At 39.0% G+C, this 27,048-nt stretch overlaps 1 protein-coding gene across 2 annotated transcripts in view; it reads left to right on the top strand.

Annotated features, from left to right (window-relative positions):
• The first annotated feature begins 4,870 nt into the window (after nucleotides 1-4,870).
• The window catches only part of LOC121946226 (nuclear factor of activated T-cells, cytoplasmic 1-like), a 155,851-nt gene continuing 133,673 nt past the window's right edge, over nucleotides 4,871-27,048 (top strand). The window contains exons 1-2 of one of the 2 annotated variants that reach the window (XM_088083991.1): nucleotides 4,871-5,115; nucleotides 15,788-15,869. The gene's annotated coding sequence lies outside the window, so the exon portion shown is untranslated. The remainder of the gene's footprint in view (nucleotides 5,116-15,787; nucleotides 15,870-27,048) is intronic. The other variant, XM_042490717.2, reaches the window with a different exon arrangement.

The following is a 27,048-nucleotide window of genomic DNA, read 5'->3' as shown; positions in this document are numbered from 1 at the left end:
CAGCGTCATAAATAACTCATGGTAATCCCATATTTCTCTGACTTCTCTCATTTGAGCTTGGGATGGAAAGAGGGCAGTTGTGACAAACATTGTTAGCGTGGCTGCCAAGCCATTCTAACCTGGCTTTATGTGTCTTGGCTGCTCTGGTTTCTCTGCGCGAGGACCTATGAGGTGATGTCCCAGCTTATCCATATCCTTACCTTTTTTAACCCATTACACACTCTGCATATAGAAATAGAAATACTACATTTAGCTTTAACCATTTAATGTCCTTACTGGGAAAAATTTTCTTGAGGCTATAATAACAAAAAAAAAAAAACATTTAACAAAACATTTATAAAATAGGCACCTACCAAATGGTAGAGATGTCTCTTCATATTAATGGTAAAACAGGAAAAAAATCTAAATAATATATCATATACTGTTACAATGCATGTAATATGTTAGTGTACCAACATAAATCAATTTATTTGAGATATTTATCATTGCTACTTTGAAAACATCTCAGAAATTGAAAAGAAATCATACTGTGCTATTTTTTCTGCCTTAAAATATAAATTATGGAATAACATTAAATATGTGGTATTAACAACAGTGAATATTCATCCCTTATTCATATTTTTGTATTTATTTTTTTATTTTATTTTAGCATCTTTATCATTAACATTAAAGGCCAATTCAACCATTTGGCAGAGCATGACTTTAGACAGCAAAAAAAATCAGGCTTCTTTTTTCAGCCTAACATACCTTAACCGAATGAAAGAGATAGCTCAGTCTGCCAAACAGCTTAAATGTAAGTACAATTGTGTTTTTTGCCTACTTATGCAAGGCACACTTATCCAGAGTGAAATCATGAATTCTTTATAATGACCTTTCTTTTTCATCATAATATTGTTTTGTTTTCTTTTTTGGCTACCTGTTTTGACAATGGTTACAATGATGTTAATATATGGGGACGTGTGCAAGTGAGTGCATATGTACCACTCTGTAAGGATTTTGAAATGGCTTGATTCATAAGTCATGGCGTACCCCTGCTGAGACCTCTCCCTACATGTGCAATTTTCCGACAGCCAGGCACTCACCAAGCAATAATTATGCTGAAGTTTTCAATTACACTCCTTCCATTTCATTAACAAAAAATGTTTGGCTATTGTATAATTAGATATATGAGCTTACCACCTACATTTAACATAGCCACTACACAGCAGCTTGATGGAAAACAGAGAGGGGTTTTAGCATGTGTGCATTTACGGTGGTTTAGTAGTCTACTATAAAGTGAAATCAGCTAGACGTTATGCAGCAGGCTTCCCCCTGCTTTTTTTTCCATCATTTGTAAAGGTCCTCTAATCTGCAAGACGTATACAGACCTGTAATTGAGTGTCATGAGATGTTTGATGGTGTACGGGAGGTTTTGTTAACATGCAATGTACACATGTACACGGGCTACATGTTATCGGTTGTTGGTGCCTATAAATGTATACAACATCAGACATTTGAACCACATGTGCCAGTGAGAGATTATTAGTTACTTTAGCCTCTGGCATTGAATTAAAGTAGGAAAAAAAATCTAATATCATCCAAAGTGTGTATTTATTTTCCATTAAATGAGAATGTTTTACATTTAAACTCTGTTTCCCCTCTCTCTGCTGCCGCAAAGTATAAACTGTAGATGATATTATATTAAAAAAAATCCAACTGTCTATCATCGTGGCTATCTTGCCATCTTAAGTGGCTGTACCCTGTTACCACACAGGCTTGAGTTTCAGGGCAATGCAATCCAATACAAGCCACAGAAACTCTCCTCAGTGCTGTCATTTTGTCTGTTCCCTTTCACATCCCTCGCAACAGGTTTCCACTGCAGGCCAAGACTGTTCTCAGTAAAGAGGTATGTGTTGCTGCTCTACCTACATTAGCGGGAAAACCACAGACTGAAAGAAACTGAAATCTTTTAGCCGATGTCAGGAGCAGGTATTTCAAAGGCTTGTCACTGCATGATGGACAATTCAAACTTTCTGAATTGTATATAAGTTATCGTTGAGACAGTTGGTTGACACCGGTGCATCGCTGATTCAAAAGCAACGCCTCTAGGTGTGTCTGTGATGTCAAAAAGCTGACAGAGACCATGCCAGAGACAAAAAAAAAAAAAGAAAGAAATGGAGGAGGGAAGGGCGATCTGATGACGCAGAGATAAAGTCAGCAGGGGACAGAGTTTTAATGAGGCTGGATGTTCAGTTCAGCTGGGCTGTAAAGTGATCCCGGCCTGATATTCCCCGGCCCTGTGACAGAATTATTAAAAGCTCATCCTCTTAATGCAGCATCCACAGTGTCACCTTTCACAGGTCCGTGGGGACTCTCACCCAATGGGACTGTCTTTTTTTTCCACAGGTAAATAGAATGGAGGAGCGCCCAGTCCAACATCACCAACTGGTAAATTGAATCCTCTCACCACAACTTGGAACACGACTCGCTCTCAGCCACACTTAATGCTCTTTTCTATCTGTCAAAGTTAGACATAAGTATTATGTATATGAGCCCTAATTCCCTGTCATTAGTGATACTAACTGCATTATGGTGGTCATCAGTTGCAAAAATGATCTCAAAGTGGTGTCCATTTTTAAGGCAATTTTGATACTAAATGGATTTTGCCTCTTTGTGCATAGGAGCAAGTCCCCTCAAGCCTGTACTAATTACATCCATAATCAAATGCGTTCTGTGCCTTCTTGTTAATGACATTGATCTTTCGGAATATCCGAGCCTATATTCTGCGAGATTATTGGATAAAGTGCAGGGCGAAGTCTGCGTGACCCCAGGAGGAAGACGTCGCTGCAGACATAAGTGGGTATTAAATGGATATAATTAACAGTGACCCTTCCTGGCACTCTGTGCTGCCGAGGCCTCTGGTCCATGGATCATACAGCAGAGGGGATGAATTAGCATGGGTTAGGAATGGGAAAATTAAAATTAAGAAAAGGGAGATGGGCTGAGAGATAGATCAATGTTGAGCCAGTGGGCTTATCAGCTGATAGGGGCCACAGACGTTTGTGGTCAGGTTTCACTGATGAGGCAAAATCCATCATTTAGAAACTTCTGTTCTTGATTTCACCCCAAACTTTAGCAAAAGCATCCGATACTTGGATTTAGATGTTCTTTCTCTATTTTTATGTCTGCATCAGCAACCACATATGCATTCTGGGTGGGCATTGATTGTGTTTGCTTATTGATCATTCAGAGGTCACGACCTTATAGCTCCAATCCATTGTGATGATATAGACAGATGATTTTCAGTGAGATGAATCCAACCTTGCAACATATAATCAGAGTTTTCTCTCCATAGTATGAAGGCTAATGGAGTCTCGTACTATGTTTGTAAATGTGTCTAATTGTAGAGCTGCAGATTTCAATTTCTATGACACACTGACCTCTCTTTACAAGTCTCTCTGGCAATCGTTCCACCCCTGCACAGGTGGGTCCCATTGTGGTGTGTGTCTGCTGTTTGCTTTTCTGCTGTACTGTTGGCATGATGAGGGTAATTGGAGTGTTGGTCTGGTGAATCAGTGCCAGCCTGGGTGGGCAGATTGCATATGATGATCATGTTCTGACCAGATGGCTAGCTGGCACAAGGGCTCAGATTGGCAGGGTGTGTATATGTATGTTCACATGTGTGTGTGTGTGTGCGTGTGTGTGCTGGGGAGGGTTAAGTGGGTATGAATAGCAATTTATTGTGACTGCTCATTTGGAAACATATATTGAAACACTACGCGTATACACACAGAGGCCTCATGCTAGAACCACTGGTACAAAAAGATCTGAGGCACATAAAAGCGATTTAAAAGAAACCTTGATATTCAATTTTCTACTACTATTTTGAATTTTCTCTTCTGTAGTACTTAGAATTGGCTTCTTGTAAATTTCACCTAAAATGCCTACCCAAGGCAAAGTAAATTGAAAGCTGTTCTGTGGTACAGGTGTGGTCTTATATGAAAGGTAAAGCACTGAAGTTTTTTCAACAACAGTCACAATCATTTCACAATAAAAAGACACTAATTGTTATAACTTACAACTTCTAGTGTCCGGGCTGCTGTCGTTGACGTTATTTCATAATGATTTATCTTGTCTTCTCAAAAGCTTAAACATTTAAGGTAGCCTGGACATTAACTTTTTAAAGTTAAAACAATAGCGTATTTGTACAGTGTGTAAGTGCTTCTGTTGTTGAGTTGTATAATTTTAAACACAATGGAACAAAATGTTTCTTTTTTGTTTTTTTTTATGTTTGCCTGGATATTTTTGTTAAAAAAAAGATGCTGCAGATGACTAGAACTGGGAGGTAATCGCTGGAAAAAACAATGGAGCCCTAGTTTGAAGCCTCACATAGTCCAAATTCAAATACCAATAAAAAACACCTCTTATCACATGTTTTCTAATTTTTTTCCAGGCGCTTTTTCAAAAAACAGGGTAAAACAACATACTGAATGTGTGAATATGAGGGAAAAACAAATAAAAAAGACACAATGTCTATTTAGTTGCTTAATGTAAATTAAAAAAACGCTTCTAAAAAAACGAAATTGATAAGAAAGACTTTTTTTGCTAAAAAAGGGAGTTTATCAATGTTTATCATTTCTGTACATGTTTTACACTCTATTATGTCAATAAGAGGTTAAAAGTTGCTGCAGAACTTTGGAGTGCCATCTACTACAAGACCCATAAACATATGGGGCTTTGTAGGCTGATTACATTGGTTATACTCCCTTACATGTCAGTGATGCACTTCCTGTCAGGTTCTGTTCACCTGCTTATTCTGCCTAGCAACACGTTTTCTATTGGCTCCTATATTGCCAATGAGGCCTCAATAGGAAGTCTTGGTCACAACAACACAGCATGCCTAGTGCCATGTGAAGTTTGCCAGAAAGAGAAAATGAGCAATCATAAGTGGTGAAATAGGAAACATTTGAAGTGATGCAACAGCAGTTTGTGGGTATCTATGGATGTAATAATGAGTTTGGACTAAATATTTCAGTAGATACAGATCACCTGGACATTTGGGGAGTCTCAGAGTAGTGTTTCTGTTGGAAAAATGGCAACAAATATGGATTTTTGGATCACAATAGCACCTCACAGGTGAGTAATAAAAGTTCACTTGTTTGTCTGATAGAAGCGTATATTAAGCCTGCTGTGGTGCTTTGTATTTCGAAATGGTCAGCATTAATGGCACCGGAAGAAGCTAGCTTTCAAACTATAGGCTGTATGACTGAAATAACACATGAATAACATTGAAATAGACATGCATACAAAGATGTTTTACATATCCCACTCGTTAAACGCCCCCCCCCTTAAGGGCGGTGGCCTTGTTGTTAGCCTGTGAATGTGACATAGTGCATTGGTGTGTGGAGAGCTAACATGCTAGCAGCGATGTTAGCTAGTATTAAAGTGACTAGATAAGCTCAGGGCTCCAGCATAACTTTATGAGATGGCTGTGTACTGTGTTTTCTGTTGAAGACTGCAGTAAATCTTCTGTTGGTGGATGGTATCTGAATGCCTCACTTTTCATTCATTCAGCAGAGGTGCTCAGACCGCTAGAAGCTAGTTACCAACTAATAACTAGCTAAGATATAACAGCAAAGATGGACAACATGACAGTTCCCCCAAAGTGTAGCTTTTTTAATCTGTCTGCAGTATAAGTCATAAAGCCCACCCCTTCATGTCAGTGAATGGGACATAGGCCAAACTAAAAACTCAAAGTACATGCCCAATAAATATCCCAAAGATTGTTTCTGACACTAAAGGTAGTTCTCATCACCTTGATGTTTGTTCAAGTGTTTGTTTTTATGATAAGTTTGGTTTTAATGAGTTATTAAATTATACAAAAAGGGATATAATTGACAGCTGTGACAGACAATCCATGCACTTGCATTTAATGAGGCTGCTTGTGGTTAGCTGGACAGGTGTTTTGGCGGGAACTCCCCCACTGCAAATATCGCTACAGCGCAGCCCTAATAATATCAAAGGCGCAAGATGACAGTGGATGTTGGATTTCCAACAGTTTTTTTAATGTACAGGTGGTCCAGACCTGTTGTACAAATTTTGCCAAAAAAGATAAACACTTAACGTATAAGTTATCGCATGATCATGGCTTCCAATTTACAGAGGGGTTCGAATTTGTCTTTATTGAAGACACATGAAATGTCATGTGAAAGTAGGACTTAAGAAAGGTGATAACTCAGCAACTGCAGCAGAGAAGAAGCTACAGGTGTTTCTGAAAGGGTGTGGCAAAGCAGTTGCACCCAGGCCAGGGCTAGCATTTAGACCAGTAACAAAAATGCAAGCAATTTAAGTAATTGTCCTTTTGGTTTATGATTGTGGCTAGCATCAGCCTACTGAGCATATCTGACCCAAATAATAGACACTCATGATGCTGTGTTGCCAGCAGGTGCATGCTTGTAACATGCTAAATATAGCATAATCATGATGGATCCTTAAGCGGTGACTTCTGTGTTCACTCAGGGAGGTTTTTTTTTTTTCTGAGTGTGGTTTTTTTTGTGTGTTTTTTGTTTTTAATTGCGAGTGAGTTGAGTGTCTTTTCTGGTTTATTCAAGTGAGGTGACAGTGAGTAAGGCTGTTGGATATGCCTTATTGATAATCAGGTGTATGCACAGGTTGCAAAGTATTGTTCATTTAACATCAGGGGTCATGTTGCTGATATTTTTATGACTGGCATTTAATGCAGTTTTTTATAGCCTAAAGATGTTTTTTGAAAGGCATACTCCTCCACTTTTCAATCAGCCTTGCATCAAAACAATTTGGGTTGTGTGTGAACATGACACACACTTCCCTCCATCTAACCAATGCCTGGATATTCCTTCTCCCTCCACGATGAAACTCCTCTAAATGCTGTAAAGAACATCATTTGACTGAGTTTTCTGGCTCTCGAGTCTGTTGCCCAAACTACAGGCTGTACTTCCACTTTTTCATATTGCCCGCCAGCCTCACCCCACCGTGCCGCCGCCAACACGTTCTCAAAGCATATACAGCAGATCAATAGACAAACTCGCCTCTTTCTTTCTCTCTCTCTCTCTCTCTCTCTCTCTCTGTCAAGCTTGGACCAAAATCTTATCAGATTTTAAAATTAGGTACTGCTGATTATGTTAAGATTACGTAACTGCACTGCCTATTTCTTGCCTAAAATGTTTTCAGAAACATTTTTAATGCTCCGCCTCACCGTAATGACAAGGATTTGTAAACAGGAAGTGGGCACCTCTGCTTCCTGCCCAGTGAAGGCAAAAAAAAAAAAAAAAGAAACAGCACTGATCAAATGTAAACCAAAATTCTGTCACTAAGTTGAATATTTCTCAAATCAGATGTTTTCTGAAACAAGCTTTAGCTTACTGTTTAACTGTAACAAAAGATCTGGCTGACCGCCATTGTTTCACACGCACCAGTCCACGTCAGGTGCATAGCATTCTGGTAGCGGTAGGTTTTCTACCTCTTGAGCAAAAGTGTCCTTTATCTCTGTTTTTCTCTGGTCATGTAATTTCAAAAGTATCTGCGTCTTTCTACTGCGTAGACGGCCTAGTGTTATAAGAGGACCTTCTTTACATCAGTGAAATCCCTCTTTACTTCAATGGTAGTATCATGTATCATCCTATTTTTGGTCACTGTCAGACTGTTACATACAGTATATCCCAGTCACTGACTACTTTACCCTGGTAATATGTTTAATCGAATTACTCTCACAATACAGTATACCTCTGATGACATGTCACCGGAACTTTAATTTTGATAATACTTGTCCACAAATGGAACGGAAGACATAACATGATGTAGCAATTCGATCTTTTGAGCCATAATATGTAAATTAAAAATTATGAGATAGAATTCTTAATGAAAAGGCAGACATAGCAAATATATGCAAGTGTGCTGTTTTGGTGTTTGGTGTGATTTAAATTTCTCCATCAGTATCAAAACACTGGAACACTAGCAGACCACACTGCGGTGGCCAGTCTCATGTTCTTGTCTAAAATCTAAGCCACTTGGAAATGTATTACTTTGGAAGATGACAAATGGCTCCAGCAAAGTTTTGCACATGCGGCCGGATAAAGTTTATCTTTAGGGCATGTGCAGCTGCCAGCAGTACTTCCAGAAAACTTTAATCTTTCCTTTCAGAGGCTCACTTCCTATTTCTGCGCAGGGGACTTGATGGGAGGCAGACCGGGGGTGTTTTGACACCCGTCTGAGGAAACGATCGCAGTGAGTGGGCCTGCTGCTGCCGCTGCTGTAGCGCTGCAGCCTGTCTCCTGTGGTTCCCGCTAGCTGTTTCTCTGTAACTTAGCGCCCTGGCTACTTAATTAGAGCTTTAAGTTGGGGGAAACCAGTTGGAGGGGAGCACTTCTCCCAGCCAGCCAGACATGCAGCAACTAGACGAAGGTGCTTTTATTGAGAATAATCCATCAGTGTGATCTGATGATGTGTTGATAAATGATTAACTTCCAGGGTACGTGATAAACAGCTTATTAAATGTAGCAGACATGTGATCCATGCACAAGCAGATATTACGTGGGGTTGAGTCGCTGGCCCTCACACGTCAGCGGGGGCAAACATCATTACAGTGATGCTGTACCGCTGCACACCACACAAATACATTTTGAACAAAAAAAAAAAAAGCATGGAGCAAAGCAAACTGGCAACAGTAAACACTATTGATGTGGCCGGCAGATTTCATTACAACACTCTGCTGTTTCAACTAATGACTAACTTCTTCAGCAAAATCTAACATTGTGAGAGCAGCAGAGAGAGAGAGAGAGAGAAAGAAAGAAAGAAAGAAAGAAAGAAAGAAAGAGAGAGAGGGAGGGAGCATTACTGGCGTTGCTGTCAGTAGGGGGCTCAGGCCAAGTGGGAAAACGTCAGCACTGTCAATGGGAAGGAGGGCTTGATGTTGCAATGATAGGCCTCTGTAATGGGCACTTTGAAAGAACAATCAGTGCCTTCTGTGAATCATATAGCCCGGCATGTAATTCATGTTTGCGTCTGTGAATTTGTGCCAGAGCATGAGAACAAAAACTATTTGTAGTCTGTAGAAACTAACCTAAAAGGTTTGCATGTCCTTTTATGAGTCGCAGCATCTAGGCTCATCGTCTAAATCATAGTAGATCCTGACATTTCTTGGTGCTGTTATTTTTTTTCATATTTAGTTTTTGCTCATTTCCTTTATAGTGTCTCTGTTTTTATGCAAACAATTTCCTGTTACAGGACTTTGTTGTTTTATTGTCAGATATTTGGTTGCAGGCCCACCGTGGGAAGTATCCGTTTTCAAAGCTGTTTATGGGTATTTACAGTATCATAATGTTATATTGGAAACATTTTTAGCTTGTTAGGGTGAATGTTAAAATAACCCACCACCTGTATGTCACATCCAATGCATCAAATGCTTTCTGGGAAAGGTTTCATACTTATCATAAAGCTCAGTTGCTAGAAGAAAATGTTGGCATTGTACATTTCTGCAAAAAAAACACAAATATGTTACATTTGCATTTTTTTATACATGTCATGTCAGTGTTTCTAAAGTGACACAATATATGCGCTGACTTTGACTTCGGGAGGAGGAGAAGGATGGCATAAAATCTGAGTAAGACAGCTGTCAAGGTTTTGTTTTTCTTTCTAGGTTTTGCTCCGCCCTCAAACAATAAGTGTTTTTGCAGGGCCTGTCCCTGTGTTTCCATTGCCCTTTTTCACCAGACCTGGCTGTTTTATCAATACCTGTCGCTGTGTTTCCAGCGGCTTTTTAGCTCCCAAATTTGATAGAATGTAAGTACTGTCACTGTTAATCCAATGGGGAAAGCACCATAAAAAGCTGCTCTTGTTACCACAAGATTGCTGCATTTCTTGCTAGGATTAGTAGCATTAAAGGCAGTGTTTCTTTTTTTTTTTTTTTAAGATACTGCTGCATTGCCTGCCACAAGGGGGCCACAAAGAGCATTTGCTTATTGCTGAGACATCCTGCATTTCCTACTGGGATTGCGCCTCCAAAACTGTCAAAATAATGCCAAAATACCATCTTTTCCTAACCATAAACAAGTATTTTTTGTACTTAGCTTAACCAGACATTAACCACAGTATTGTTGAAATGTAAAGAAATGTAAAGTATCAACATATTCACTACATAGCAACGTACAAATGTTTCTGTGGTTTGCAGAAATTTACAATAGCAATTGGTACAAAATTGTGATCGCCAGGATGCAAGTCAAAGTACATTTGACATTTCCAAAGTATGTTTAATTTCCATATTTTTGTGTAAGCTGTGCTGTTTGCATTCACTCAAACATTTTGTCTACAGGATAATTCAGCAGTATGAATATCGTGCAACAGTCATTCCGAGTTGTTAGTTGTAGACAAATGTAATCATGACCAAACCTACCTAAACATAACATTGCTTTATTATTAATGGTGGCAAATAACATTCAGCTTCTTACAAATGAGCACATTTAGAACATGATGATTGGTGTCAGTGAAGGGGAACTTTTCACCCGGCATTTAGAAAACTATATGGCATAAAGCATATGAATAAAAACATCACTCTATATCTGGCAACAACATAACGAAGGATAGAGGGCAGTAATTAATCATGGATCTTGTCTTCTCCTGTCTTTAATGTGTTTCACCTTAAAGAAAGAAAAAGATAAATCTCTATTGCTTAAACCCCACTGCTCCTACCAGATTAAAAATTCACAAGATATATTGAATTGGTGTGGAAATCCCAAAATATATGCAATTTGATCAGGTGGGGATTAACAGTGTCATTGTGCTTGTCAATAAGGGTTGGTGGCGACGTGGCAGTATCACATTGACTCCTGCGTATTAATACTTAGTGTCCGGGCCTTCAGCTGATTGTTTGGAATGTAAATGATGCTGCTGATGGCTCCGGTGACTGATGGCTTAAATTCCAATTAATCAATTGCTTCATCAGTTTCCCTAATTCAGATCAAATATCTCCTGAGTGCACACTCTTCTTTCAGTGGTATTAGAAGAAATAAATGCTCTGAAAGTAATTTTCATCAATCTCGTGTACATGCCAATATCCCTCACAAGCCCAGTCCAGGTTGAGGACTTAATGTCTTAAGTGTGTGTATGTGCAAGTGTGTGTGTAGGAGAGGGATTTGCATATTAGTAATGGAAAGTAAGGAAGAAAAAAAGGCTACTTATTTGTACGTGCTTATTTTTTTATTTATTTATTTATTTTACTTTATACTTATTTTCTACCAACATTAAGTTTGTCAGAAAACTATACAAGACTTAATTTAAATATTTGTTAACATTTAAGATCCTCTTTATACATGCAGTTATACATGCAGGCGGTGGATCCTAAAACAGGGGCTTGTGCTGCCTATTGCTCAGGGGAGGAACATAGCATGAACAGGACAGTCGACAGAATACAATCATGGATGGCACAAGTGTGACGTTTTGATAAGTGCTTTATGTGCGACCCACCATGGATGACTTAAAAAATAGCTGTTGGCAGTGAAGGGGCTAACTCAAAGAGGAAGAACAACGTCTGGAAAAGTCCGCAAACTGGGAAAAAAAAGAGATATAAGAGCTCCTTGCCCTAGCAGAGATGCTAAATGATTGTTATTGCCATGTTAATGCCTTTGCTATGGTTTAGAATGTGTAGCCTATGCTTACGTTTTATGTCACATCAGAGGCCGAAGCTGTTGTGTTTACATGTCCTGCCAATGGGGCCTCTTTTGATTCCACGATGTCGGCATGCTGTCTATAATTGCACACTGAAGTGGAGTGATGCTGCCGTTGTTTGGTTCTGTGTAAATGCAAAGATGACATAAAGAAGACCCTTCATAGTGACTTTTAGCATAATCTCTGTGTAAAATTAAAAAAAAAACCACAAGAAGATGATATTTCCAAACTTGTTCATACTGTATTACCTTATTGGTTGTTATTTATTATTAATTGCCAGCTAAGTTGTTTATTTGTGTTGATTCTTATTAGTAAAAACTAATAACAACAACAACAACAACAACAATAATAATAATAATAAAACAACAACAACAATAATAATAATAATAATTTGGAGGGGGGCAGAGTGCCATGGGAAGCTTGTCCAGAGCCCCAAATGTGCTAGATCTGGCACTGTACGCAGTCTTCCTTTCTGTCATGATAAAATGGTCTTTCATGCACTCAACCTGTCAGCAGGCATATGAGCAGGCTGCACCCTCATGCTGCCTGATATTCCACTGCTCCATAAGGCGGTTATGACAGGTCATGAGATCCTACCTGTAAGGAAACCAACCAACCGCACAGAATGAACCTGACGTGAGCCGGCCTTTTGTACCTGAGGCTTATACATATCACCGCATCGCAAAACCCAAGCTGCCACGGAAGGCCCCACTGTACGATAAGCCTTGTCAATTATACAAAATAAAATCAACTATTCATAAGTAGGCTGTAATAGGATATTGGCTGACAGATTTAATAATTCAGTTTTGCTGAGGCTTAACTGGTATTAGTTTGTAGCTAATGGTTGCCTTTGTTAAAAATTCATTGAAGACAATGCTGGAGTGAGAAGATACACATAATTATGCCTACTTCATTTACTTTAGCCCCCCTGCAATTTAAAAGGGACTTCTAAAGAGTCCTCGACTGTTTAAGCATGCCCAAGCAAAGGTACTGTAATTTGATTTATGAATTTGATCCCACCCACCCCCTAATTTAATTCATCAATGTTTCAGAAGGAGCAATTATGCATTGTGCTACAGCTCTTCGTAGCTCCATTATCCAGCCTGAATATCTTTGTCAGAGGGTGTGTAATGGTATTGCTACATATTCCATAATGGCTAGACGAGGCCTTGTCCCTCACACCCATTATTACTGTGTCCTTCTCCTTAAATTGAACTTCTTTTTTTGAATAATGGCTTTAGACAACAGCAGATAACAAGGACGCGCGTGAAGTTTAAGAGGCTGTGCACTCAAGGGCTTTTTTTCTGATCTTTTGTCTCATGTTAAAAACAAATATGCCATTTGCCAAACTAAAAGCCTTGTGGCCTCTGCCTGCTGGTGTATGGGCTGTACTGAGTGTGCATAATTTCGCATAGCGTTTTTAATTTGCTCATTGTGGAATAATGGCAAATAAAGTGTTTCAGTCTAATTAAAAATAAAATCCGACACACATGGGATCCGAGCAAAACATTTTTTTGCGAGGATGACTCCATTCATTCACTCCGTCATTCATGCAATCCAGATATCTGTGAGCCTTTCTGCTTGACCTGTTAGCTTTGCTTCTCATTCTTAACTGCAAAGTGCAGCGGGTGGCCAACCAAATGTAGCTATCAGGCCTCTGAGAACCAGCAGCGGTGCATACACCCGACCATCCACCCCCCCACACTCTCCCACCGCCCCACCACCACCACCACCACCACCACCCCTCGACAAATGCTCAGCGGTCGTGAACTACATCGATCTGGGGTATAATTCTCTATGAAATTGATGGATGAGGGCAGCCATTGACAGAAAGGGTAAAGACCACTTTGAGATGTCCCCTGTGAATAAGTATGATGGAAAATAGATTGTTGAAGAAGATTTATGTTTGTTCTCTACTGCCACAGGAGAGGGCTACCCACCCGCCAACCCACCCCCCCACCCCAGCTCTGACCAATCAAACATGTCACTGTGGTCAGATTAAACTCACTGGCTCTATTCAGCTGCCAACTTTGTGACGATTAGCTCAATCTCGAAAGGCATAAAGGCAGAAAGGACTTTTTTTTTTTTTCCCCAAAGGGGTATGCCATCTCTTTATTGCAGATATGACGTGATATAGCAGAAAATTACACTGCGGTTAAACCTAAAGTTAATGATCTACATAAAGCAATAAACAACTGTAAGACACAAATAATTATAGCTTAAAAAAGCAATTATTTTGGTTCTGATTGATTTAAATATCTCCATATATTATATATCAGTTTAACATACCACTAATTTAATGAAAGAATTGTGTGGCCCTTTTAATTGTGATTAGGTAAAATTGGGGGACTGTATGAAAATTATTGGGGTTGATTGAGCTGCTGAATATGGTGGGCCTGAGGGTCAAAACACAATGATATTTCAGAAAACACAACATTTTAGGAGGCACGATGACATTTCACAAAACAGAACATTTCACGAAACACAATGACTTTTCACAGAACACCACACCATTTTACGAAGCATGTTTCACAACACCCAACATTTCACGAAACACAGCAACATGTAACAACACAGTGACATATCCCACAAATTTTCACACAAAACAAATAAATGTCACCAAAACCCCCAAAATCATTTCACAGTCACATTTCATGAAACATTACTGTTTTATTTTCAGATTTTTTTTGTTTTGTGGAATATTGTTGTCTTTTCTGAAATGTTGTGGTGTTTTCTTAAATGCCCTCAGGGCCACTGTTTAAAAACTTTGTGTGGCACATTTTTAAAAGCAAGACATTTGATTTAAACATTTAATAGCTTAATAGAATGGGAATTTTCATAATATGCACACCCACTGTGCACATTACAAATTAAATTACCAAGAGAGGAATGTATGGCAAACAAATGACGCATGACATTTGCTAAATAATATTCTTTTTTATTTGAAGAAAGAGCTACTAACTGCTTGACTACCAGTAAGCTCTTGTTTCACACATGAGGTAATTTGGTTTTAAGTGCAAAGTGAAATATATTAAGAAAGCTTTAAGTGTTTTTTGGGGTGCAGTTTTGTTAACTGTGGATGAACAAACAATAAAGTCAAATTGCCCATGGACTGGAAATGGCCCTGCAGGACAGATCATTTTTGCCAGGTTCCAAACTGCATACAGCTACAACATGGCACACATGAAAGCTTGTGTAATAAATCTAGTTAAAGCATAACAGGAAATAAAAATGGAACCCCCTCCGCTCTCCTAAAAAAGTCAGACTATCTTCCCGTAAGCAAAAATAACATTTGCAATGTCCCTTATCCACCCCTTCTCCACTAATAATTTTGTATAGTCCAAAATACTTTCCTGATTTAAACAATTTTTTTCCTGTTTATATGTAAAGCACTTTGTAATACGTAATTTTGTATGCAAAGTGCTATAAAAAATGTGTGATTGATTGAGTTTGATTGATAAGCAGTATTTATTTGGTTAATTCAAACATGGAAGCTTTTCAGGTGGACACAGAATAACTATTTCCATTTTGCAGACTTGTAAATGTATGGCTCATTTCTCTCTTAAGTCTCTATTTTCATACCTGTTTCCACACAGGACAGGCTTTTTTCAGTTTGTGTGTTCCACTGCACATGCTGCATTTCACAGCGAAGAAAGGCATTTGCCAGCTGAGCTTAGTGAATGTGTGTACAGTATGTCTAGCTCCTGTCCTGGCTCCTCTGTGGTGTAGTATTGTTTGGCTGCCAGCAGTGTAATCAGATAATACCACTGAGAGGTCAAAAGCACTGCAAGATTTAGCTTCAGATTTCTGTCACCTTTTACAAAAACAACCACCAAGAACTGCTTCAAAAAAGTATTGGTACCCAGCTGTGGGTACAAAAAAAGTGAACTTTGAAAGCTGTTCTATAACTTAGGTTTTCTTTGCACATTAACCACACAGTTACTGTATGATTTACTATGGTAACCACATCTTAGGATATGCATTTTTTTCGCTCACAAGATCATGGTCTGTTTACATGGAAATGTCACTCTGGTAAGTGGTTCACCACTGGTTTATCTCAGCAACTTTTAAAAGGATTTACTTTTTTTTTTATTTTTTTTTTTAAATACAGACATCCATAGTCCCGGGAAGATAAAGCCTACCGACTTTGGTGATCCCCTGACTTTACCACAGTCCTCGAGTACTGCCACGAGGTAGGGGTTTTACAGAATTGTTAGACTTGTTAACACTGTGCTATCACTGTAGACTTAACTTTTCATCTGTGGTTTTAGCAGTGCAATCATAAAGCACCTTCATCTGCAACAGATATATAGCAGGGGTGCTGGGGATAGTTATGACCTGAGACTGCCCGCCAAAGACCCAAGGTGGACATAACTTTGGTTGTTGTTGAAAACAGATCTTTTGAACAATAGTTTTCCATGTTATGCCATGTTAAACAAACAGAATAAGTAATTTAAAGGGGACTCATGCTATATTTGCCAGAAACAGTCAGGTTATTACTACAATCAAACAGTATCTCCAGCTCACACAAACCTGCTGGTTTCAGATTGCAACTCATTTGTGAACAGCCTGCTACAGTCAGTTGAGGGATAAGGGTATAGATGCAGTCGTGCAGTTATCTTACTTTGCTACATGACACACCCCTTCACTACAAATCACACCCCCTTCATTACAATGCACTTATTATAATACCTAGATTTTAAGATGTGCCTATTCATTCCAATGGAGTTGCTTGCCTGGCACATGCACCAAAAAAATGTCTCTAGCTTCGGGGTAGTATATTCTGTGGTATACGTAGCTGAGTGAATATGTGCAATGTGCATAGTTTTTCTCTCTCTGGCCTTGCCCACCAGTTCCCACTCAGCTCAAAGACTGTGCATTGTGATGACGTCATTGAGTTTTAAAGTGGCTAAAGATAAGTTGATTTCAACTGACCTCCAAAACAACTTATGTGACTGACCCTAAAAACAATATTTATTGATGTTCTAACTATTCTAACACGTCCTTAACGTCATAAAATTGTTGCAGTTTTCTCTCCACAACTACTTGGTGCATGCTAAGCACGCCAAGCATGCGGCGAGGACATAGCCTTTGCACACGGCTGCAGTGTTTGATATCATTTATGAGAATGAAAAGCAACATCATTGGGTTGTTTGTTATACTGTATGTTACGCTTCATCCAGTGTGCAGAGACAAAAGTCCTGCATAAAGAAAGTAAAGTGTGCACTTCTAAACCTCACGCACTGTGCACTGTAATAGAAGCTTTAACCTGGTGACAGTTACAGCACTTTATTGTACTGTATTCAATATTTTGTTCAGTTGTTATTCACCCATTTAAACAACTTTGTGCCACTGCAGCCCTCGCAATAATGCACACATCACATCACCTCTTTTTAATGGAGGAAAGTCATTTTTACATAATTTATGATCTCTCCAAACACACTCCTGTAACGCCTTTCATTTCCCCCAAAAGCATCAACACTGTTGTAACTTTAAGGAACTAGCAGTGCACATTTCCAAAACGTCGTCTAATCAAACTGCTGTCAGAGGGTCAGAGGGACATATAGCACAAGCATGATGTCCATGTTAAACCTTTCAGTGACATGATCAGCGTCTTGTGTGGGCTCTGTAGCCCCTTCCCATGATGCTGTGCTGGCAGGGGTCCTCTCCTTGTGTAGCTTTTATTTACATGATCCTCTTATGAAAACATCACCTTTGGCTTCCCAGAGGGTTGAAACAGGATAAAACTAGTATCAATTAGGCCGAGAAAAAACTCTTCCTACAAACGAAGTATCCAAAATTTCAGACCTCAGTGGGTCTCGCTTTCATCGGGTTGCCAGAGGGTAAAGAGGTCTCAATTTGTTTATGTTTGATTTGGCAGCCGTGGCCAAGCATCATTTGTTGTCAGCAGAATATGGGGTCAATGAGGAGTTTACCTTCCCCTTTTACCAAAGTAGTGTGTTGCAGTGAATTCAGCTTCCTGTATGATATGTGTATAGAGAGCTACAGCAAGACCTTGAATGATAAAACATCAAAAATATGGATGGGAAATTGACCCTGTCAAACACACACAAAACCAATTCCCATAATGCACAACCTTTAATTACTGATGAGGTCAGAGTGGAAGTTAAAAGGGCTGTGTATCTGCGTGACCTGCACTAGCAATCCGATGTATTGCAAATTAGAGCGTGAATAAAAAGGGGTGTTTGAAGTCACAAATGTAAGGACCTATATCGCTCTTAAAATATATCTATGGCTGCCTCTAACTTCAACTGTCATGCCATTTTGTGAGTTATTGTTGTTTTATTATCTACACATCCTTTTTAAGTGTGTGTGTGTTCTTGAATTGCTATGTTTAGTGGGACCACATGTCATCACAAGGATAGAAAGATAAGTAAACACTTTTGAACTTGAAATATTTCTGTGATTCAAATTCTTTCAAGGATCTGTTTTAACTTTGGAACTTTGATGTCATTTTAAGGCTCCAGCAAGGATTGATATTATTACATGTATCTGACGAATTAATGCAGCCTCAACCGACTAATGTGTAGTGACGCCCTATTAAACCTCCAGCAGACATTGGGCATTATTATAGTTCATTTAAAGTCATATTTCAGGAGAGCCACCTGGTGAGTCCAATAATCACTCTCCTTTTAGCTCTATTTTGGTCTCCACCAACTCCTGCGGGAAATACATGTTTCTTTAGCATTTAGGTGCTCTACTATTTTCACTAGATTGACAAACCCTTTCAGAGCTTCTAATTTAAAACAGCTACCAGCAGTGGCCAAAATCAGCACTATGATCATTCATTAACAAAAGACCACACCATTAGTACGGTATAAAAGTAGTTTTATTTGGATGGGCTAAAGGATTCTGGAAAGACTGGGTAAGGGTTGTGTGTGGTGGGATGATTGTGGGTCAAGCAGAGGGATGATAGGAGATCGACTGCATGGGGATGATGAGGCAAAATGCAGTTGTGGTGTAGCTAGAGCCAATGAATGAATAACGTGATAGTTAGAAATCATTACATTATGTATTTAATGTTACGACACGTTACGTACTTAATGCAACGTGACAGTGTACCTTAAAATAATTCAAAGTTCACTTGGTATCACACAAGGCACAAACACCAGTCTCATAGGTGAAAGTTGCGTGTGTGTTTGATCTATCCACCATCCCAACCCTACCTCCTTATGCACACTTTCACTCTTTTTGCTACCTCCTTCTTTACTCCCGTCAGGGCATTCATGACATGATTGGAACCTTCATGATTACGGAGGATATATACTTATTCTTATTCATTACTTTTCATAGGTATACAAATAGCGCATGAGGACAGCCTGATAGGAGAGAAAGCACCTATTTAGGTCTGTGCAGGTGATTGAATTAGAGAGTTCTCCGTGTGTGTGTGTGTGTGTGTGTGTGTGTGTGTGTGTGTGTGTGTGTGTGTGTGTGTGTGTGTGTGTGGTCCTGTCCCTGAACCTCAGTTATAATAAATTCATTAAGTGACAAAGTGACCTGTCCAGGTCCTAAAATAATATATATATATTATATATATGTATATTACATGATTTCTCTTTTCACATAACTCTACTCCTTTTGAATAAAAACAGATAAAGCACCTTGTTAATTTACAATACTGAAGGAAACAGACTTTAGGTAAGAACAGGGATAAAGTTAAAGACTTTGGTTTCGGGTTAAATATTTTTTTCTTGGAAAAGCATTGAGGTGTGTAGCTCTGTGGGTCTGATTCAGGGCTCAGGTTAGACAACAAATGTAATGATGGTCCTGAGAGGTACAGTGATACACTTTTGTGTGCACCTCCCTGCGGTGACCTGTCACCTGTTTGATTTCATGCTGCTAAGAGACGCGTGGGACAGTGAGGATGTCCGGGTGGTGAAACGAGCTGTCACACACACACCCATCATCTTATGCAAAGGTGTAACCTAAGCCTCCATAAGACACCAGCACTGAAAAAAAAGAATGAACGTCCTTATACCGAAGGACGTTTATGTCCCTCTTCGCTAAGAGATGACACCGCCAAGATCTGCGCCGCAGAGTTTGTTGTCTTCCCGTGGCACTTAATGTGATCAGAGAATTAAAATTTCAACGAGTCATTAATGATAGCCCCGGCCAAAGGGCCTGAAACACCAAGCTAGAGTTTCCTGTGGTTCTGCACTCATATCTCTGGCATCCCGAGCCCTCTCATTTTGTCCATGCTGAGAAGATTACAGTGAATGCCTCACTCGCTCCTTATGTGATGTGATCAGATAGATTTATTATGGGCCATGAGGTCATTGGGATTTTCTGTAATTGGAGTCAGGCTGAATTGTATTAACAGGTCCACAACACTGTAAAGCAGAAGCATTTACATTTAATTACTTTTATGGAGCCCCTGCTCATTTTATTCATAATGAAGCGTACGCTGTGATTGACGGCAGATAGAAGTCATATTTAAACAAGAAGAACAAATGTTGCCCTTGAACTGACGGGTTGGGTTCATGATATCTCTTTTTATGTCTTTTTATCAATAAAGACGCAAAGAGCGCTCCGGGAATCTTGTAAATATGTAAATACAGACGTTACAAGGACATTTTTTCGAGGATATTTTAACAGCTTAAGGCGAAGGATTAGCTGGCATCTCTCACTCGCCTTTTTTTTCTCCTTTCTTTTTTTTTCTTTTTTGTTCTTTGAAAATTTATCTACTGTTCAAGTGAGCGAAGGGCTTCTCAGTTACACATGAATGAATAGAGCATATCAAAGTAGCAACACTTTGATGAGCTTTTTATGTATTTCAAGGGATTAGTGTTGAGAGACTTGTAATGCTCAAAAACAACTCAAAAATGGGATAATTTAGCAGCTCATTTATTTGTTCCCCCTTTTTTAATCCTGTGCAGTGGGCTTGTATGAATTGGATGTTAGACAGCGTTTGTACAGCAATGAGATATCAGTGTCAGCAGCACTTTTGGCATGTGTATCCGCATGTGTGTCAGAATTTCTGTGTGTGTGTGTGTAAAATTGTGTCAGTGTGTCTGTACCCGTGTGTCTGGGCTGTAGATGCTTTGTCTCGTTAATGAGGGGCGTTCAGGGCCTCCACGGGGGCCTGTGGAAGATAATCTTCTCCTGTTTTGCTATGAAAGCTCTTCTCAACGTAACCGAAGAAACTCACTCAAATGGCGGAGGGCTTGGTTGAATAATTCAGCATTGACAATCAATTTTAGCCCCCACCTCATCTCGACACCTCCTCGGACCACAGGGCCGGCAGGCTCATCATGGGAATGTTGACAATTCCCTGTACAATGCACTCTCTGGCCCCGTGGCAACATGAGAAGCTGTGGGAGCATGGATATTTGTGTGAGTTTGCAACTTAGTATGTTGAATTATTAAACTCCTCAAAAGCTGTTTTATTGTAGAGTGAGTGCATGTCAATTGCACTTTCTCTCCAGGCTCAAAAGAAATTTACAAGTCTTTTTTTTTCTCTGAAACTGACCTTATTTTGCTATTGTCAGGTTAAATTGGATAGACAGTCAAAACATGTTTGATTAAATTGGATTGCCAGTGCAAGGAGGAAAGCATTTTGACCAAGAAAGAAAACAAATCTATTGAAAAACATTTTTTTCTGAGAAATGTTACTCATTGCCTCTTTTCTCATCTGCTTGCAGATGTGGCAACTGCATACTTTATCTTAAATTCTGAGGTAACTATATTAAACTTGAAGATTTAATGTTACACTATTTTATACATCTACTTCAAATTTCGCAGGCACATTTTGTAATTTCTACTCGTCACATTTTGAGAACTATGGTGATTACTTTTAAAAATCTTGTAAGTAATTAGTAATACTTAGCACTATGTCAAGTAACAACAACATTAAAATGCTGGTTACATATTAATCTGGATCACTCTGAAATAATGTATCAGTCTGAAATAAGATAACCTGCTGCCCAATACGTACTTTTTTCTGATTATACCTTTATATGTTTGTTTTTGAATGCAGAATCCTGCAAAAGGTTGCGAAAAAAACCCTGGGGTAATCAGAGTAAGCAAGGAAAGATATATATATATATATATATATATGTATATGTATATATATGTATATGTATGTGTGTGTGTGTGTGTGTGTGTGTGTGTGTGTGTGTCTGTCTGTCTGTGTGTCTGTGTGTGTGTGTAAAATCTTGCAAATTAAGGTAAGGTAAAAGATGCACTGTGACAGATAGCATTTTTTTTTCATGCACATTCAGGACACGTGGTGAAACCAGCACTGCATAAATGGACCAGTCTTACATATATGTATGCTGTTTTTGTATACCATTTAATTGTGGAAAGTATCATTGCATTTACACAAGGACTGTATCTAAGTATAATTTTAAGGTGGAGTATTAATTTTTTTGCTACTTTGTACTTTTACTCTTCTACTCTAATATTATACTTTAAATATTGTTCTTTTTACGTAACTACAATTATTTTACAGCTAAAATACACTTTAACTACGCAGCAGTCAGGCAGTTAAAATTAGCTCCACCACAACCAGCTCTAACAATAACTTAGTTAGACAGCATTACAACAGTACTGTTAATATTCCACATACATTTTACTGCTGAAACATTTATACTTATACAAGTAAAATTTTGAACTCAGGGATGTTACTTGCAGTGCAGTATATTATATAGTGCACTTTTGGTAAGCAAAAAACGTCCTCCACCGTTGTCATGTAATACTTAGTATTCAAAGAGAGCAATTCTGGCTTATATATTTTTATTCTAGTGTTTGTAAAGATATTACATAAATGTAACACAACTGTTGCTATATACAGGTACAGTGTAAGTGCAAATGTATGCTGAGAGTTTGTTGGTCTGGTAGGTGTCAACCTTCCAGAGGTATGATTCGGCTGTGATGGAGGTGGGGTGTGCTGTGGTGGAGGAGGTGCCGATGCTGGTGCAGCAGGTAGCCATATTCCCGTGTGCAATAAGCTGCAGTATAATAGTCCTGTGGATTACCTCAATTGCAGGTGATAACAGACAGGCAGCGGAGCGCACAGGCTGATACAGGACACCCACTCCTGTGTGGGAAGCCGTATGAATTATTTCTTGTTTGCCCACAGACTGTCTATGGGGGCTGGGGGGCCAGTGAGGGGTGGGGGTGTCAATGCTATGACTCAGTTTGACTTTACAGGTGGGGGAAGGTGGAGCACAAAGCGCATCCAAGATTACATCTGTGAGTCATCGCAGTTGCTTTATACCTGGCACTGAATTCTTTTCATAATTTATCCCTCAATTGTATCATTTTGTTAAATCTGGAGTTCAAAACAGCGTTCAAAAATCTCTTTATTTGTTGGTTTGGGGTGATGTAAAGCTCAGCCACATCCTTCATGTCCATCAAATGCCTACAGCAAAGTGTATGTATGTGTGTGCCAGTGAGCGTGTCAGTCACAGATACCTTATCAAGCAGGAGGCCGTAGCTCCGCTCAGTGCAACGCAGTATGCAGGATTCTTTGTCAATGGTGGAATCATGGAGGAAGGTGATACCTGGTTTAAGCATGATTAAATTGACACCCCATAGAGTGTCTCAGATACGTTTTTGTGCTCTTGATACTGTGGCGGCAGCTTATTCAACGCTGTCTCGCGTTCAGTCTCACCTGTCATGCTGACATCATTGCTTTGCAATTACAGTGAGTGAGAGGGAGAATGCATTAGGCCTGCGCGGTGGGAAGAGGATCGAGGCAGTGTTATCTCTCTGCCTCCCAGCCTTTCTGTCTTTCTCCTGCCTTTGATTTTAAGGAACATCAAGACAGGATATGTATATGTTGAGGATGTTTCTATTTTGTGTGATTATTGATGCACAAATATTCTATGGAATCTTCTCAGCAAATACTAAATTTTCATCGCACAAATGTTGGAAATCTAACTTAAATGTATTCAAACTGCCAGTCCTCCATAAACTCAGGAATAATATACTGTTGACTTTTCCATCTGAAATTTAGTGTATTTGGTGCTTTTTTTATTCAGGTATATAATTAATAACTTTTGCTTTTAGTTTTTATATCTATCAACTGAATTAAACAGCTGACAGAAACCAGACTCTCATTTCATCTGCTCTGTCATTTTACAGGTTTTGTAAAGGCTCCTTTATACTCCCTTTATGTACGAACATAGTTATGTCTGTTTCAGTTGTTTTAAACATCAGCCCACATACTATATGAGTCTTTTACAATGGCATACATACAGCCAATGGATTGCACTAGAGGGCAGATTCAAAGGTTTCAGACATCGATAAATGAAGCAACGGTGGAGGAGGTCGTAATAATGCACTTTTTAACGGAGGTAGCATTGTAGAAGGTGGTCTGTGAGGTCATGAAACGTACTGTGACATGCGGATGGAGAATTCTTTTCACCATAAATACTACCCTTTTTGAAAGAAGCCAAGTATTCTAAAATATAATCAAATTGTCTTGAATTTAGAAAAAAAATGCCAATGAGGTTAGCCAATTTTGCTCAGCTAGAATTCTTAAAACTAGCATTAAACTTATCTCTGAAAGTGTTCAAACAATTTATGCTTATTACAAGCAATTAAAACTCAGTTAAGGAAGACTTTCTTGATTGAGCTGACCATCAGAATTTTATCTTAAATTTATGGTTTAATACTCGCAAAAAAAAGCTTGCAATGAGACTTAGTTTCTTCAAAAAGCGCAATATAAATAAGTGACTGTCCTAAATAAAGGCACCTGAAGCATTCTCATTTTAAGCATGTTTAATAAAACAAGAAATACTCTGCAACAAATAACTTCAGAACCATCATTAACAGACTGAGAAGTGTTTTCTATTTAATATGGGATTTTTTTATGCCTTTAAAAACATGAAAATTCTCCTGATTTAAAGCCTTCTGCCATCTTTTAAATGTCTTCGTTGTGGCTTGAGCTGCCCCCATGATCTCTGTCAGTGACTGTTCCATTTTGTCCGAATCCGTAAGCTTTTAGGAAATGTGTAGAAAGATCCGTCTGTGTCTCTATGTACATCTGCTGTTGACCATAAATGACTTCACAGAATTAGCTATTTTTTTCCTAAAATTCATTAATATCTCCTTTCATACAGTAATCATGGCAGCCTTCCAAAAAGAATTTGTCTTCGTGGTCATCTGTGGACCTCCAAAAGACTAAAAGAGTCACTTCCTGAACATCTGCTCCCAAGATCAGAGCTCACTGAGACTATTTTGGTGTTTGCAGTTGCACAGAGGTTTTGGAGTTCATGCTCCATGGCGTATTTATTATTTACATAATTCAGATGCAGACAGTATTTATTTTCACTTTGTTCCCTCAAATGTCCCTCATTTCTGTTTAGCCACGTGGTTCCCCTGACACTGGACTTTTGAAGTGGCTTTTTAAGAAATACATGAAAAATGATTTTAATGCATTTCACTGTAGTTAGTCGGATTTTTAAGATTAGTGAGTCACTCTTCAGGATCAGAGCAACAGTTGGGTATTAGATGAGAGAGAGAGAGAGAGAGAGAGAGAGCGCACTAGAGAGTGAAGAGGAGTCACAAAGAGGAGCTTTGTTTATGGCCGTCTCTCTTGGCCACACGCAGGGCTTAGCAAGAGAGCATTTCCTGTACTGATTCATTCTCCACTCCATCAGTTGTGGAACTCACATCTCTGTTAACAAAAGGAATCAGAGATGTCTGTGGCTGCATGCATGCATCATTTTTCGCTGACATTCTCATGTTGCACATTTAGTGTGTTCCCCTATTAAATCTCACCAGTTGCTGTATGAATCACCAGTATCATATAGCAGCATCATCGGAGTTGATCAGTCAGCCTGGATAACTATCTTGGTCAAGCAGCCAACTGTTGCGGGAGCCCAGCCCCCCAGAGGCCCTATATGACCCAAGCATACGTTATGTCATTTTGATTTGGTAATTAGGAAAGGAAGGGGAACTACTGGTGCTGCTTAAATTAAAAAAAGAAGATGCAACCAAAGAGGGCTCTGATGCAAACTTTTATATAGATCGATCAACCAGCAACATTCCTGCTCCTGGTGTTCCTGTATGCGGGGATGGGTATATGTACTCAAAACTAACCCTGACACAGTCCTCAGGTGGTTAAGCACCAAACCTAACAATGTTACAAAACTCAAGTAGAGAGTTAAGACTTAAAAGAGTTAGGGCCAATCTCACTCAGGGGACAACACAATGTAATTTACATATAGGGCTGGGAGATATGGCTTTAAAATATCACAATATTTTTAGGCTACATCGTGATACAGGATATATTTTGAAATGTCCTCTAAACTACTGTAAACAATTAAAATAAACAATTAGTAAATGGACTACAGTTACAAATAAAGTAGCTACTACTATAAAATAAAAACACATAAACTACTGTTGTACCCAGCTTGTTCGGGCAGGAACCTGAATTTAATGTGAACTGGAGGTTTTTGGTCAACAGCTAGATGTTAGCAGTAGCAGAAAGTTAAACTGTAACAGCGGTATAAGGATTTATCCACTGCAAGCTGAAAAACAAACTTCAGCTCTCCAGTTCATATATCAGTAGTAATTGCAAGTCAAACTGATGCCCTGTGGTCACAAAACATGACTAAATAGTCACAGTGTGGAGCTCTGCAAAAGCCCTGCTTTTGTGTGTGTGTGTGTCTGTGAGAGGCAAAGAGCCGTAGCAGAGAGAGGGAAAAATGAAATGTTGGTGTAAGTGTCTCATGCTGAAACCCCATGTTCAGTATTGCTTTCTTGTTCCTCCTTGTTTGTTTGTTTTTGTGCTGTGCATTTTGTAGACACCCCTTCAGCCACATGGACCGAAAGCGTTATCAGATGACATAAACGAAATAAACAATATATAGAAATAAACAATAGTTTTTCTGTCGTCGTATTATATATTTCATCATATCACACAGCCCTTTTTACACACAGTACATGCACCACTGGGGTTATTTACATAGGGTTAGGTTGGGATGGTAATAGTGAAAACTACAGTAATGCTTGTCCTATGTGGTAAATGTATGCACCTATAACGGTTCATATTTTATCTAATGAATAGGCGCCCCACGAATGATTGATATAATGTTACGTACTTATAGTAAAGCTGAGTAGGTTAGGTTTTGGCAAGTAAAGTAATGTAGGTTAGTTTCAGGAAAAGAAACATAGTGATAGCATACCTTAAAATAACTCAGCATTCACTTGGTTTCATGCAGGAGATGAATCCTGGTCTCCTGGGAAGTCCTGCATTGTTTGACCACCACCTCAGTCTTTGACCCAAACTTTAGGTATTTATACTTCTTCTTCACTCCCATCAATACATTAGTCAAGTGATCACAGCCTAACCGCTTACATGGGATATGCAGAAATTACTGACTCATCGATTATGTATGT

This window comes from Plectropomus leopardus, chromosome 11 (assembly GCF_026936395.1).
Source record: "Plectropomus leopardus strain MGB_pleo_1.0 chromosome 11, ASM2693639v1, whole genome shotgun sequence".
In the NCBI taxonomy this organism is placed as follows: Eukaryota; Metazoa; Chordata; class Actinopteri; order Perciformes; family Serranidae; genus Plectropomus; species Plectropomus leopardus.
The sequence above is the reverse complement of the archived record's forward strand: the minus strand, read 5'-3'. Positions and strand labels throughout refer to the sequence as shown.